The following is a 15738-nucleotide window of genomic DNA, read 5'->3' as shown; positions in this document are numbered from 1 at the left end:
TCTTAAAATGAATGCTTAAAATCCTTTAAAATGCAATGAAACGCGATGAAATTTGGAACTTTTCTTTAGTTTCTATTTTGAATTCTGGTTCAACTGCACAAGATTGAGCATGATCAAAAGACATTGGTTCTACTTCTAATTGTAGCTTTCCGGCAGTTATTTGACTCGATTTTTCTCTGAGACTGGGAGTTCTGGGATAAAGCTTAGCTTTTATCATATAAATCTCCCGCTCATATCTATTTATATTTCTGCTCAAGCAAAAATCTCTTTCGAATCATAAATATTTTTAGTACTAAAGCAGCATTCATTTTCTAACACGAATTGCAAACACTGTAAAAAGTAGAAATAAATTCAACAGAAGCTTTACAATCTATAGGTGATTTCCCCAGTTTGATATATTCCACAAATTGCGTGACAAACTGCATAGTACTATTAGCTATCCAACCTACGTTCAATAAGGTTATTGCAACTGATTTTTGTTATGTTTGGTGTTCAATAGCCAATTGCATTTATTGAATTGCGTTCAAAAGTACTTATTGAGATTAATTATTTGCTTATTGTGCTTCAAAGCTCAATAAGCTGCAATTTTTCCTTTTACTGATAGAATTTTTTTGTAACGTTTACCTGTTAGTATATGCAAAAACACTTTGGTTAGTTTCAAAGGTTCTAGGGGTGTGCAAGATTATTTCTTTTCTTTTTTTTGTAAGAAATTCATGTTGTTGTTCAAACCGTGTTCAATAAAGCACAACAATTACGCTTGTTCAACAACCTATTGCAATTGACTGCAATTAATTACGATAAGCTCTACTGAACACGGGGCTAGTTATAACTGGACGATAAGAAAGATCTATTATCTGCCGTTATGTGCCGAAAAGACAGAAGCATTTACACTGTAGCATATTCAAGTTTTTCACTTATAAAAATCCATGGTTAATTAGAGGATATTGTTGACTTCAGCTCCATAAAATAACAACAACACATTTTTTTTTCAAGAACGTAAAGATTGACAATAAACTTAAAACAGACTAAATTATTTCTGTAAATAACAGGGGTGTCCTATCCTAGACCTTCGCTCTCTATGCTGAAATTTTACTAAACCTTTACTGAAAGTATTTTTGAGTGCAACAAATATAGCTAGTGGGGAATTGCAAATGTTTTATATACAGTTTTCCTTTCAAAACCTTTGAACAGAAGATTTACTGTTTTTAGCAAACAAGCATCAATAAGCCCTGCCATTCTTGAGGGGTTTGAAAATTCGGTACTTGTGTCTTATAGCCACCACACTCAAATTCTGTCGAGAAGTGAAGTTTGGTTAATGCTTTTGAAATAAAACAAAATATGATGAAAATTACAACAAAGAATTATAGAAGGGGGTTCACCCACACCGCATTATATTAAATAGGTAATCTAAACTAATCTAACCGAAATACCAACTAAACATTTAGTACTTGTGTCTTATAGCCGCCACACTCAAGTTCTGACCAAAAGTGAAGTTTGGTTAACGCTAATGAAATAAAACAAAATATAATGAAAATACAACACTTTATCAACAAAATTATGAAAACTAAAACAAATAACTATGGAAGGGGGGCCGCCCAGACCGCATTATATTAAATGCATAACCTAAGCTAACCTAACCAAAATATTTAATTAAAATATAGCTACAATGTAGTTCCCAGTTATTGTCTCATGTTCGCGATAAAAGATCAAAAATGTGGTGGCTATAAGACAAAAGTACATACTATTTTAATCATATATATAGACTATATTTTTTCCACCCGCTCTGAATATATTATTTTAAAAAATACCACTAAATCCGGAATGTGTATAGTTTTAGATATAAGATATCTTCTCTGATTTCGAGCTAATACAAAAGAAAAAAAAAAAAATTAAAAATAAATATAAACGGTCGAGTCACACTGACCCGCCTCTCATAGGGTCTCTAATAAAGACCCAGACAACCTGTTACTGTATTATTGTAGATAGAAGATATTTTAACTTTTGTGGATCTAAGACTATATTGCATTATATTTAATTAAAATATAGCTAAACTGTAGTTTCCAACCGATCTGCCGATAATATTGTCTGGAATAAAGACAAAGACAACCTGTTACTGTCTCATGTTTAAGATACGATATTTTAAATGTGGTAGCTATAAGACTAAAGTGCCATATATTTAATTAAAATATAGCTACAATATAGTTTCCCACGGAGCTGAAGCTAATATTGTCTGGAAAAAAGACAATGACAACCAGTTATTGTCTCATGTTCGCGATACGAGATCTTAAATGTGGTAGCTATAAGAAAAAAGTACCGAAAATTCTTTTATTCTATTCCAATTGCCATTGTGTTTGATCATTCTTGGTATTGAGGGGGTGGAGTCTCACATTAGCGTAAAAAGCGGGCCCCCTAACAAGTCCTACTCATATACAGGCTTATTTCAATCCGTTTTAATTTTTAATGTCGCTTTTTACTTTCATTTGAAAAAACTTGTCTTTGTTTAACTTATTTATGATCATTTTTAATATCCTACCCTGGGCTACTCTAAATATAAAGGGGGCTACTATCCCCTCAACCTCCATTTTTCATATTCAAGTTTAGCAGCACAGCTTCAAAAAAAGCGCTCATTTAGTGTATTTGTTTTTCAAGATAAAGCACAATTTTCCAAAAAAAAATATTGATTCCGCTTTCACCCCCTTCAGCGTCCATACTACGCTTTACGTTAAATTCATCCATAATAATACTGTTCATCATAAAGGAAGTTCAGAGATTCAAACTGTACTCGTCTGAAATTTCATTCAATTCATCTAAAGCACCTATCATAAAATAATTTAGGCCTAAAATACTTTTTGACCCCCCCCCCTCCCCCTTTTATTAAAGAATCAACTGATCCCCGCCATAATAGCTGGTAAGGAACTACGCAAAACTCTACAGCCATTAGTTTATTGGATAAATGATCTATAATGAAGGTTCATTTTTTACGGACCGCATGTACATTTGGAGACGAATGACATACCACGCGTTAACATGACCTCTGAGACTGGTTGGGCTGATATGACAAAATACATTTTAAACGTATCCTCTTTTATAACATTAATAAATTCAAAATTGTCGAGATTTTCAGGATGAACATCAGTAGCCAATATATTAAACTGTCAATCTACATTTTATTACTTCTTTTCGGTAATCTAGGTTATTATGGTGATTTCTTTCTTTTTTAGGTTGCTATGCAGGGGCGTCGTTTCGGGCATCGTTTCGGATAATTCCCCCTAAAAAAAATGGAGAAAAAAACTATTATATAGCCCATGCCTATTGACTATCCAGACATGGACCCCTCTTGCCCCCCACCGAATAAAAATGCTGGAGCTACTCCCCTGATGTTATGACAAATAAAAAAACATATTTAGAAATAAAAATTTTTGTTTTAAGTAAAGCACAAATCACGTATGGTCTTTAGAAGGCACGGGGGAGGGGCATTAGCCCTTGTCATGTTTGGGGTAGTTTTTGTTCCTATTAGGTAACCAAATTGGCTGGGAAGAGGGCATAAGAAAGGATCTAAAGGAATTTGGAACTCCACGGAAGAGGGTGAAGAGTGAAATCTCTGAATAGACCGCTCCTCCTCTGTGGTGGAGGAGCATGCACAGCTGTGTCCTCCTCGGTCGGCTAGGTGCTGTAGTGAGTTGTTGTTAGTAGGAGTACATTATTTTTGAAGATTTAAATGAATCAGATTAGTTAAACAAAGCTTAAAAATGATTATTTGTACTAACAGTTAATTTTGTACCGACTGCATAAATATTTAAGACCGAGTGCGCCACGGTGCGCCATTGTGGCCTGAGAAACTCAAAAACTCAGAAACGTAATAAATAGTTTTCGATAATTTCAAGTCGATTGCTATCTAAGAATTTTATTTCTACAACAGTTAGACCCTCTTTAGGTTGAAATGTTGTTTTGCGCCACAAAATGGCAGAAAATACCGCTTTACTATGGCGTTATATATTGTGCCTCTTACAATGGATACTAGAACTTTTAGTTTCTATTCGATTGAGCAATCTCCCGATATTCTACGACCATTAGCTTGGTACGATAACTAAAACTAACAAATAAACACGCATCCACGACCATCCTTCTTGGTAAAAAAAAGAGCAAGCAAAAATCGCAGTTTTGTACACAAGGGCTTGGAAACACCGCAAAAGTATTCTCTGGTACATTGAATTTAACGATGAAATTTTCAACAATATCACTCACTTTTTTACATTATTTATGCCATCTCCATCATCAGACAACTTGTTTTAATGAATGTTACATATTTAGAACCACTATAAGAAATCGATTCTTTTGATGTTAACTAATGTAAAAACTTCGGTTACTATTAGTACTAATCAATCCTTAATTACAGTTCATTACCAAAACCTATTTGACAAATTCTTTAGGTTCTTCAAATGGGGATATACAAATTAAAATAAAGGTCCTGCAACTTAGTTCAAGAGGAATGAGAAAAGAAAACTGCACTGACAATTGTGAGAGAAAATCTGATACAGTCCTTCTCTGACTTCTAACAAACGAAAGAAAAACACTGACATTCCCTTGTTTAAGGCCTATACAGTGGGAAAGAGAAGAGAGCAGACGCGGATGCCTGCTGCCCGTATTAAAACGAAATACTCCCTTTCACGTAACGACTTCATCTTCTACAGGGAACAACGAAATTGACATCATATCAGTAAGACTGCAAGATATTAGTTGGTTATCTATTGCTAATTTTCTATAACCAGGCTACAGTGGATTTAGAACTGGGTCAGTTTAAACAGGTGATCGAGTGTTTTCAGAAGAGGGGAATTTAATCATCACAAACAGATGTAAGATACTATATCAAGATAGGATCAACGGTCTCCTTTTTTGTAGATTACATTTTAGAACCAAAAAGCAATCTCTTTTTTTACTTTATGTGACCTTAGATACTCAAGTGCAGCTAAGGGCAAGTACTCAAAAATTCACTTTCCCAATTTGCTTCTGAGCGGAACTGAATTATGAAGAATCTTTGGCTAGTGCTGTGGATTCTGATCCTCTTTTAGTCGCAGCAGGGGGTTCCTCAGATGCACAAGAGTTTCAAACAACAAAAACATTTCACAATGACAAGTGGCAAAGTTGACAAAGTATCATCAGCTAATCAAACTGGTTAGCAAAGAAAAAGACAAGAAACATATTTGCAAGAAATCCAATTAAAACAACAAAATGGGGATGACTAAGGCATCTACAATCAGAAAAAGAACTATGCTCCAATATCCTCCATATCTTCCATTTCTTAATCCTAACAAAAAAAGGAACAAAAATTTATTGCTTGTAGGAATGCAAAATGTGAGAAAACTTGGTTGGCAAAAACAAAACAAACAAATTTGTAAGAAACCCACCAAACGAAGATGAATAAGGAATCTTCAATTCTGAAAAGAATTATCCCCCAAGTAACCAGATGAAGTTAGACTGAATAAATTGAACAACAAATACGAAAAAACACATCTAAATATGTGTGGCAAAATTTTAGACCTCCTTAGATCCCAATAACCCTTAAGGAAAGTGATAGAGCATTCATTGCAGCAGAAGACAAAATTAAGATCCTCCAAGAAATGCTTATGAAAAAAATAAATAATAATGACTCACACGGCCATCTAGGAACAACTAGAACTGGATAAGACACAGATGAAGAAAGAAAAAACCAACGCCTAATTAAAGAGCATCTCTCGAGCAATTTAAAACCTGTCCAAAATAGCTAAGGCCTGGGGCAAATGATCCTAATCACTATAGATAATTTCATGTTAAATTATTTTACAATAATTTAATAAAATAAACGATAATAAAATAAACATGATAAAATACTTAGGTTTAATTAGTACAGATTCTATATTACTTTCTTTTAAATGGAAGAGTTTCTCCGAAGAAACTTGGTATGTTTGCTTAATCTTTACTAAAACAGAAAAGCTTCGGCTTTAAAGCACTTCTTCATTAAGTAAATGTGACGTACATGAACCAAAATAAACAATGTGTGGTCGACTCCACCAGAAAAGAAAAGCCAAGAAAAGAATTACATCCAAATCAATGACAAATTGAAAACAAACTAAGGCACACCCCCATTTTAAATCTATATGATTTCAAACCCCCACCTCTAGATTTGATTCACCCAATACGTAGCAAAGCTTGTTACAATTTTCAGGCTGCGAACAGGTCATGCCCGTTCTAGAAATGTATTATTCAGATGGGGATATGTAGATTTCCCACTTTATGAGGTTTGTGGTGTATACGATGCTGTACGCCACATTTTAATGTATTGTAAAAAATTTGAGAGACAACGTGTATTTATGAAGGATGCCTGCATTAAGTATTTTAAAGCATTTTCACTAAGATGTATTTTAGGATCTGCTGAAGCTCCTTGTTGGGCCAAAAAACAGTCTGTGCAACTACTGGGAAATTTTGTAAAGATAACTAATTTGAATAACATAATTTGACCCTTTGTATTTAATAGTTTGTAATAGATTTTTTGGTGTGAATTCAAACTGTAATTACAATGCTGACTGATTTTCAGTTTACCTGCTGTTAAAAATGGGACAGTGACAGTCTCCCTACAAATCCTAAGCCAAGAACCTGCCCTGGTCATCTTCAAACATTGCCCTCTATTAAGCCAACCTTTCAATATAGTTGTGAAAGATTAAGTGATTGTGAGTGTTTGAAAACATTGTTTATGTCACGTGTGCCGTGGGCAACAGCCCGAAAGCACTATCAACAACAATAACAGCACCAACAACTAAGGCACACCTATTCAGAATTTGAGAAAGTGCACCTTGTACATAACATACACATGATTTGTTTCTTTCCTCCGCAATCTAGTGGATTTGGTTTGAAAAGGGTAAATGAAGATCCATTTGGTGGTTTATTTTTATTTTTCGAACGTGAGAACAAAGTGTCATTCAAAATTGCTGGAGAAAAAAGGACAAATTGCAGCCAAATCAACTCGATTTTTTAATGCATGGCTATTTATGCTGAAGCAAAAAAAGGTCCCAATTCATTAAAATTTAGAAAGGAGGGGGTTTCCAAATTTCTTATTAAGATAGAAAAAAGGTACCTCTTAAAATTTGGAAGAGGAATTTTTTAAATGAGATTATATAAAAAAAATTACCTAGCGGCATAGAGACTTTCCCGTCAAAAGTTACGAAGAGTTTGGATGTTACTAAACTTTTTAGTCCGGCGGCAACCCTGTCATTAAGATGACACTTCTTTTCAAAAGTCACACCTTTAATTCATTCATTTTAACTAGAAAATTTTAATGAATGCATTTTGGATATTCAGAATCTACATGAATAATAAATTTTGGTTCTGCATTTATTTTCACTTAAACATTTTTTAGAGTTTCAATGTCTGTTGACAAGTATATATGATAGGAGTGCCCATCCTAGACCTTCGCTCTCTAAGCTGAAATTTTACTAAAGCTTTACTGAAAGCATTTTTGTGTGCAACAAATATAGCTAGTAAGGAATCGCAAATGTTTTATTTACAGTTTTCCTTTCAAAACCTTTGAACAGAAGATGTACTGTTTTTCAAACAATTCGTGGTAACAAACTGTAAGTAAGGAGCGACCTGGCTTAATAGTAACTGAAACTCTAAAAAACGGAATTTTGATAGCAATAGATACATCAAAAGAATCAGATTTTTATGCTGATTTCAAATATATAAATTTCATCAAGTTTAGTCCTACTCATAAAAAGTTATCCGCCTGAGAAAATTTGCCTTATTTTAAAAAAGGGGGAAACACCCCCTAAAATTCATAGAACCTTAATAAAAATCCCACCATCAGATTCAGCGCATCATAGAACCCTACAATAGAGGTTTCAAGCTCCTATCTGCAAAAATGTGGAATTTTGTATTTTTTGCCGGAAGAAAGATCACGGATGCGTGTTTATTTATTTTTTTTCTTTTCCCCAGGCGTGATCGTATCAACCTAATAGTCCTAGAATATCACAGGAGGGCTCATCCGAACGGAAATTAAAAGTTCTAGTGCCCTTTTTAAGTGACAAAAAAAATGGAGGCCAACTAGGCCCCCTCCCACGCTCATTTTTTTCCCAGAGTCACCCGATCAAAATTTTGAGAGAGCCATTTTGTTCAAAATGGTTGAAAAATATAATAACTATGTCTTTGAGGATGACTAATCCCCCACAGTCCCCAGGGAATGGACTGCAAGTTCTCAAATTTGCCAATTGTTTACACATGGCATTGGTCATTGGGACGTATACAGACACTATGAGGGGTGACTTTTTCGGGTAGTGGAGGGGGGTCGAATGTTAATTGGGAAGATCTTCCCATGGAGGAAGTTTTCATGGGAGAAGGGACATTGCTATAAAGGGGGCACCAGATTTCCCAGCATTATTTAAAAAAAAAACGATCAGAAATTAAATAAACAAAACAAGTTTTTCAACTGAAAGTAAGGAGCACTTCAAAACTTAAAACGAACAGAAATTATTACGTATATGATTGGGTTTGCCCCCTAGTCAATACCTCGCTCTTTACGCTAACCTCCTTTTTTAGTAATTTCATAAGAGCTATTTATTCTAATTAACGGCCTTTGCGATTAAGGGGTCATTCTTAAAGAATTAGAACAAAATTTGAACTTTAGCGTAAAGAGTGAGGTATTAACAAGGAGGCGACCCCCTAATTGCGTAATAAAATATACGAATATAGAAGTTCGTTACGTAAGTTAATTCGTAAGTTACGTATATTTATTACTAATAAAAAAGTTCGTAAATAAAATTAAACAACTTTTGAGAAAGCCATTTAACCAAAAAAAGTAAAATTAATGTGCAAATTTCGTTTTAATTATTCAAGTACGGTTAGGCAAAATCAAAACCTGAATTAATTTTAAAAACGTTCAAAAATTAAATAAAAAAAACAAGTTTTTTTAACTGAAAGTAAGGAGCGACATTAAAACTTAAAACGAACAGAAATTATTCCGTATATGAAAGGGGCTTTCCCCTCCTCACCGCCGATCTCAGTGCGCTAAAGTTTGACTCTGTCTCATAACTTTATTGCTTAAAAAAATAAAAAACTTTAGCGTAAAGAGCGAGGCGTTGAGGAGGGGACAGTCCCTTTCATATAAAAAATAATTTCTGTTCTTTTTAAGTTTTAGTTTCGCTCCTTACTTTCAGTTAAAAACGACTTGTTTTTTTTTTATTTAATAGCAAACAAGCATCAATAAGCCCTATTATCCTTGAGGGGTTTGAAAATTCGTTACTTGTGTCTTATAGCCACCACACTCAACTGTCGAGAAGTGAAGTTTAGTTAATGCTAATTAAACAAAACAAAATATGATGAATATATCATACTTTATCAACAAAATTATGAGAAGTACTACAAAGAATTATGGGAGGGGGGGGCACCCAGACCGCATTATATTAGCCTAAATACGTAACCTAAACTAACCTAACCTAAATACTAACTAGATATTTTATTAAAACATATGTACAATGTAGTTTCCCACCGAGCCGAAACTAATATTGTCTAGTATAAAGACGATGAAAACTGGTTATTGTCAAATGTTTGCGATACAAGATCTTGAGCGTGTTGGCTATAAGACAAAAGTACTCAATTTTTAATTAAAATATAGCTACAATGTAGCTTCCCATCGCGTCAAAGTTAATATTGTCTAGTATAAATACCATGAAAACCGGTTATTATCTCATGTTAGCGATACAGGATATTGACTATGGTAGCTATAAGACAAAGTACCGAAAATTCTTTTATTATATTCGAATTTCCATTGCGTTCGATCATTCTTGGTATTGAGGGGGTGAAGTCAGACTAAATATGGTATTCTCCTGCGGGGTGGAGTCACATATTCGCGTAAAAAGTGGGCCCGAACAGAGGAAGTCCCCCTAATATACAGGGTTATTTCTATCCGTTTGAATTTTTAATGTCGCTTTTTATTTTCATTTGAAAAAACATGTCTTTGTTTAACTGATTTATGCTCGTTTTTAATATCCTGCCCTGGGCTACTCTAAATAAAAGGGAGTTACTAACCCCTCAATCCCCATTTTTCATATTCAAGTTTAGCAGCATTGCTTCGAAAAAAGCCCTAATTTAGTGTATTTGCTTTTCAAGATAAAGCGCAATTTTCCAAAAAAAATTATTGATTCCGCTTTCACCCCCTTCAGCGTCCATACTACGCTTTACATAAATTCATCCATAATAATACTGTTCATCATAAAGGAAGTTCAGAGATTCAAACTGTACTCGTCTGAAGTTTCATTCAATTTATCTAAAGCACCTTTCATAAAAAAAATTGGGCCTAAAACACTTTTGATCCCCCTCTCCCTTTCATTAAAGAATCAACTGATCCCCGCCATAATAGCTGGTAAGCAACTACGCAAAACTCTACAGCAATTAGTTTATTGGAGAAATGATCAAAGGCAGCACAATAGCGCTACCTAAGTAAAGAGCGATGTTGGCACAATGTATTATTTATTATTTTTTTTCCAGACCAGGGGGCTTCGTATTGAAGGAGTTGTCATAGAAACTTCGAAAAGGGCTCATTCGATTGGAAATTGGAATGGCTAGTGCCCTTTTTGATAGTCGAAAGTGATTGGAAGGCAACTAACCCCCCTTCCACGCCCACCTTTTCGCCAAACACATCCAATCAAAATTTTGAGATAGCCATTTTGTTCAACGTAGTTGAATGTTCTGAAAATTAGGACTTTGAGGACGACCCCCCCCCAGAGCCCTAAGGGCAAGGGTTATGAGTTATACCCTGGGGAATATAATGCTTTCATAGAAAGCGCTGTCGTAGAAACTCCAAAAAGGGCTCATTCGATTGGAAATTGAAATGGCTAGTGCCCTTTTAAATAGTCGAAAGTGATTGGAAGGTAACTAACGCCCCTTCCACGCCCACCATTTATCCAAACACATTCAATAAAAACCGTGAGATAACTATTTTTTTCAACGTAGTTGAAAGTTTTGGAAATTAGGCTTTCCAGCATGATAACCCCCTCAGAGCCAATAGAACTAGGGTTATAAGTTATGCCCTGGGAGTTTATAAGGTTTTTATTGAAAGCTTCGCCTTAGAAACTCGAAAAGGGGGTCATTCGATTGGAAATGCAAAGGGCTAGTGCTGTTTTTAATAGTCGAAAGTGATTTGAGGGCAATCAATCCCCCTCTCACACCTACCTTTTCCCCAAACACATCCAATCAAAAATTTTAGATAGCGATTTTGTTCAACGTAGTAGAAAATTTTGAAAATTAGGTCTTTCAGGATGACCCCCTCCCCCCCAGAGCCCTCTGGGCAAGGGTTGTAAGTTTTGCCCTGGGGCATATAAGATTTTTATAGAAAGCGTTGTCGTAGAAACTTCAAAAAGGGCTTATTCGATTGGAAATTGAAATGGCTAGTGCCCTTTTTAATAATCGAAAGCAGTTGGAGGGCAACTAACCCCCCTCTCAAGCCCACCATTCCCCCAAACAAATACAATCAAAATCTTCAGATACCCATTTTTTTCAACGTAGTTGAAAGTTCTGGAAATTAGGTATTTGAGGATGACAACCCCTCACAGCTCTCAGAGCAAGGGTTGTAAGTTTTGCCCTGGGGGCATATGAGGTTTCTACAGAAAGACTTGAAGTAGAAACTTCAATAAGGGCTCATTTGATTGGAAATTGAAAGGGCTAGTGCCCTTTTTAATAGTCGAAAGTGAATGGAGAGCAACTAACCCCCCTTCCACGCCCACCATTTCCCCAAACACCCCCAATCAAAATTTAGAGATAGCCATTTTGTTCAACGTTGTTGAAAATTCTAGAAATTATTTATTTGACGATGACAAACCCCCGAGAGCCCCCGGGGCAAAGGTTGTAAGTTGATGCCCTGGGACAATATAAGGTTTTTATACATGGCGTTGTCGTAGAAACTTCAAAAGGGGCTCATTCAATTAGAAATTGAGAGGGCTAGTGTCCTTTTTAATAGTCAAAAGGTATTGGAGGGTAACTAACCCCCCTCTCACGCCCACCATTTCCCCAAATACATCCAATCAAAATTTTCAGAAAGCCTAGTCATTTTGTTCAACGTAGTTGAAAGTTCTGGAAATTAGGTCTTTGAGGATGATACTCCCCCAGAGCCCTCAGGGCTAAGGTTGTAAGTTATGCCCTGGGGGCATATAAGATTTTTATTGAACGCTTTGTCGTAGAATAAGGGCTCATTCGATTGGAAATTAAAAGGTCTAGTGCCCTTTTTAATAGTCGAAGGTAATTGGAGGGCAACTAACCCCCCTCCCATACCCACCTTTCTCCAAACACAGCCAATAAAAATTTTGAGATAGCCATTTAGTTCAACGTAGTTGAAAGTTCTGGAAATTAGGTCTTTGAGGATGACACTTCCCCCAGAGCCCTCAGGGCTGAGGTTGTAAGTTATGGCCTGGGGGTATATAAGGTTTTTATAGAAAGCTTTGCCGTAGAAACTTCAAAAATGGCTTATTCGAAAGCTTTGTCGTAGTTATTTATTGAAAGCTTTGTCGTAGAAACTTGAAAAGGGGATGATTCGATTGGAAATTCAAAGGGCTAGTGTCCTTTTTAATAGTTGAAAGTGATTGGAGGGCAACTAACCCCTCTCGTGCCCACCTTTTCACCAAACACATCCAATCAAAATTTTGAGCTAGCCATTTTTTTCAACGTAGTTGAAAGTTCTGGAAATTAGGTCTTTGAGGATGACACTTCCCCCAGAGCCCTCAGGGCTGAGGTTGTAAGTTATGGCCTGGGGGTATATAAGGTTTTTATAGAAAGCTTTGCCGTAGAAACTTCAAAAATGGCTTATTCGACAGCTTTGTCGTAGTTATTTATTGAAAGCTTTGTCGTAGAAACTTGAAAAGGGGATGATTCGATTGGAAATTCAAAGGGCTAGTGTCCTTTTTAATAGTTGAAAGTGATTGGAGGGCAACTAACCCCTCTCGTGCCCACCTTTTCACCAAACACATCCAATCAAAATTTTGAGCTAGCCATTTTTTTCAACGTAGTTGAGTTCTGGAAATTAGGTCTTTGAGGATGACAACCCCCCACAGCCCTCAGGGCAAGGGTTGTAAGTTATGCCCTGGGGGCATATAAGGTTTTTATAGAAAGCATTGTCGTAGAAACTTCAAAAGGGGTTCACTCGATTGGATATTGAAATGGCTAGTGCACTTTGTAGTAGTCGAAAGTGATTGGAGGGCAACTAACCCCTCTCGTGCCCACCTTTTCCCCAAACACATCCAATCAAAATTTTGAGCTAGCCATTTTTTTCAACGTAGTTGAGTTCTGGAAATTTGGTCTTTGAGGATGACAACCCCCCCCCTTGAACCCTCAGTGTAAGGGTTGTATGTTATGCCCTGGGGGCATAACTATACAATTTTGAGATAGCCATTCTATTCAAAATAGTCGAAATATCATTTAACAAGGCTTTTGGGGTTGAAACAAACCCCAGAGATTAGGGGCAAGGATTGTAAGTTATTCCCAGGGGGTATTTAAGGTTTTTATGGAAGGGATAGTTGTTTAACTTCAGAAGAGGTTCAGTATTTCTCCCTGAAGAAGACTACGTCAATATAAAACGAACAGAAATTAATCAAAAAAACTTTTTACACAAAATAAGTTTTTCAAAAAAAGTAAAGAGCTCCATTAAACCAAAAAGAGAATCAAATAATCTACCAAGCATACAACTACCACAAATCAGTATCAATAAATAAATGATACCCGAAGCAAACAGAAATTGAAATATGTCAAACTTAAAACGAGCAGCAATTTATCTGAGTAGGGTTCTAAACCCAAATGTTTTCACTTTTATAACTTATAGAAATCAAAAATTAATTAAGATTTTAAGGAATAAATGTCAGCATATGTTTTTTAAACTGACAATGCACATTTTTTTTAGTAAATTCATTTGAATTTTTTTAAATGGACGTGGAAAGGGGGGCTATCTGCCCTCCAATATTTTGGTCACTTAAAAAGGCACTAGAACTTAAAAAGGCACTAGAACTAGGTATTCGCCAAGTAAACTTAAAAAAAAAGAAGAAAAAAACATAAAACAGTAAAGTAAAACAGTCATATTACTAATTATAATATGATGCAAAAATACAATTACATCATATTATAATTAGTATCAGCCATCGCGACTTTAATCATTAATATGGGAAACTCCAACAGCATTTACAATAGAGTCAAGGTTAATAGACATCCGGAAATTACAAATTAATGCCAGATAAAAGTTATTTGACTTTCGAGCAATGGCATAGACTTATTGATCATGAATTTTTTCTTTTTTTTTACAAAGTGTTTCTCGCGAAAGTAAAGGGAAAAGTTGAAACTTAAAACGAACAAAAGTATTTTTTCGCAGATTGCACAAGATATATTTAAAAAACTGGCTTAAATAATCTGAATATTATAAACTGAATATTTTCCAGTATCGCTAATCTAGAATTCAGTAAAATAGCCCTTTACTGAAGGCAGAAAAATTATCTTAAAAAAGTATGTTCTATTAAGATCAGAAAATTCCATGAGTAGCTTGCAGAAAATAAAAGAATAGTTTATGAATTTCTCAGTAGTCTACATCAACCATGATATCGATAACTTTTAGTATACAATTAAAAAAAACATTTTTTTAAAACTGAAAGTAAGGAGCGACATTAAAACGAACAAAACTTATTCCGCATATGAAAGGGGCTGTCCCCTCCTCAACGTCTCGCCCTTTACGCTGAAGTTTTTTATTGTTAAAAACAATAGAGTTGTGAGAAAGAGTCTAACTTTAGAATAAAGAGCGAGACGTTGACGAAGGGATAGCCCCTATAACCCCTATTATATATTGACAAGGGGGCGAACCCCCTAATATACATATTAAAAATCTATAAATATAGAAGTTCTTTACGTAAGTTAATTCGTAAGTTACGTATATCTATTACTAATAAAAATGTTCATAAATGAAATTTAACAACTTTCGAGAAAGCCATTTAACCAAAAAAGTAAAATTAATATGCAAATTTCTTTTTGATTATTCATATACGGTAAGCCAGAATCAAAACCTGCATTAATTCAAAAACATTTAGCAATTAAATTAAAAAAAAGTTTTTTTTTAGCTGAAAGTAAGGAGCGACATTAAAACTTAAAACGAACATAAATTATTCCGTATATGAAAGATGCTGTCCCCTCCTCAACGCCTCGCTCTTTACGCTAAAGTTAGACTCTTTCTCACAACTCTATGTTGTGAAACAATAAGAAACTTTAGCGTAAAGAGCGAGGTGTTGAGGAGGGGACAGCCCCTTTCATATACGGAATAATTTCTGTTCGTTTTAAGTTTTAATGTCGCTCCTTACATTCAGTTAAAAACTTGTTTCTTATTTAATTTCTGAACATTTTTCAATCAATGCAGGTTTTGATTTTGGCTCATCGTACATGAATAATTAAAAAAAAATGCATATTAATTTTACTTTTATTTGGTTTAATGGCTTTCTCAAAAGTTGTTTAATTTTATTTACGAACGTTTTTATTAGTAATAAATATACATAATTTACGAATTAACATACGTAACGAACTTCTATTCATATATTTTTAGTACATTTTATTAGGGGGTTCATCCCCTAGTCAATACCTAGCTCTTTACGCTGAAGTTCGAATTTTGTTCCAATTCTTTAAAAATGACCCCTTATTCATACAAGCTGCTAATTAGAACAAATAAATCGTATGAAAGTATTAGACACTCGTTGGCTT

General features: G+C 35.0%; 1 protein-coding gene across 6 annotated transcripts in view; it reads right to left on the bottom strand.

Annotated features, from left to right (window-relative positions):
- Window positions 1–15738, bottom strand: part of LOC148946124 (sodium-driven chloride bicarbonate exchanger-like) — a 184890-nt gene that overhangs the window by 104810 nt on the left and 64342 nt on the right. The gene's annotated exons all lie outside the window — the stretch shown is intronic.

This window comes from Artemia sp. Qi Xiang Cuo, chromosome 12 (genome assembly GCF_049724085.1).
Source record: "Artemia sp. Qi Xiang Cuo chromosome 12, ASM4972408v1, whole genome shotgun sequence".
NCBI classification, from domain to species: Eukaryota; Metazoa; Arthropoda; class Branchiopoda; order Anostraca; family Artemiidae; genus Artemia; species Artemia sp. Qi Xiang Cuo.
Note: the sequence above shows the minus strand (reverse complement) of the source record. Positions and strands in the feature narration are given on the sequence as shown.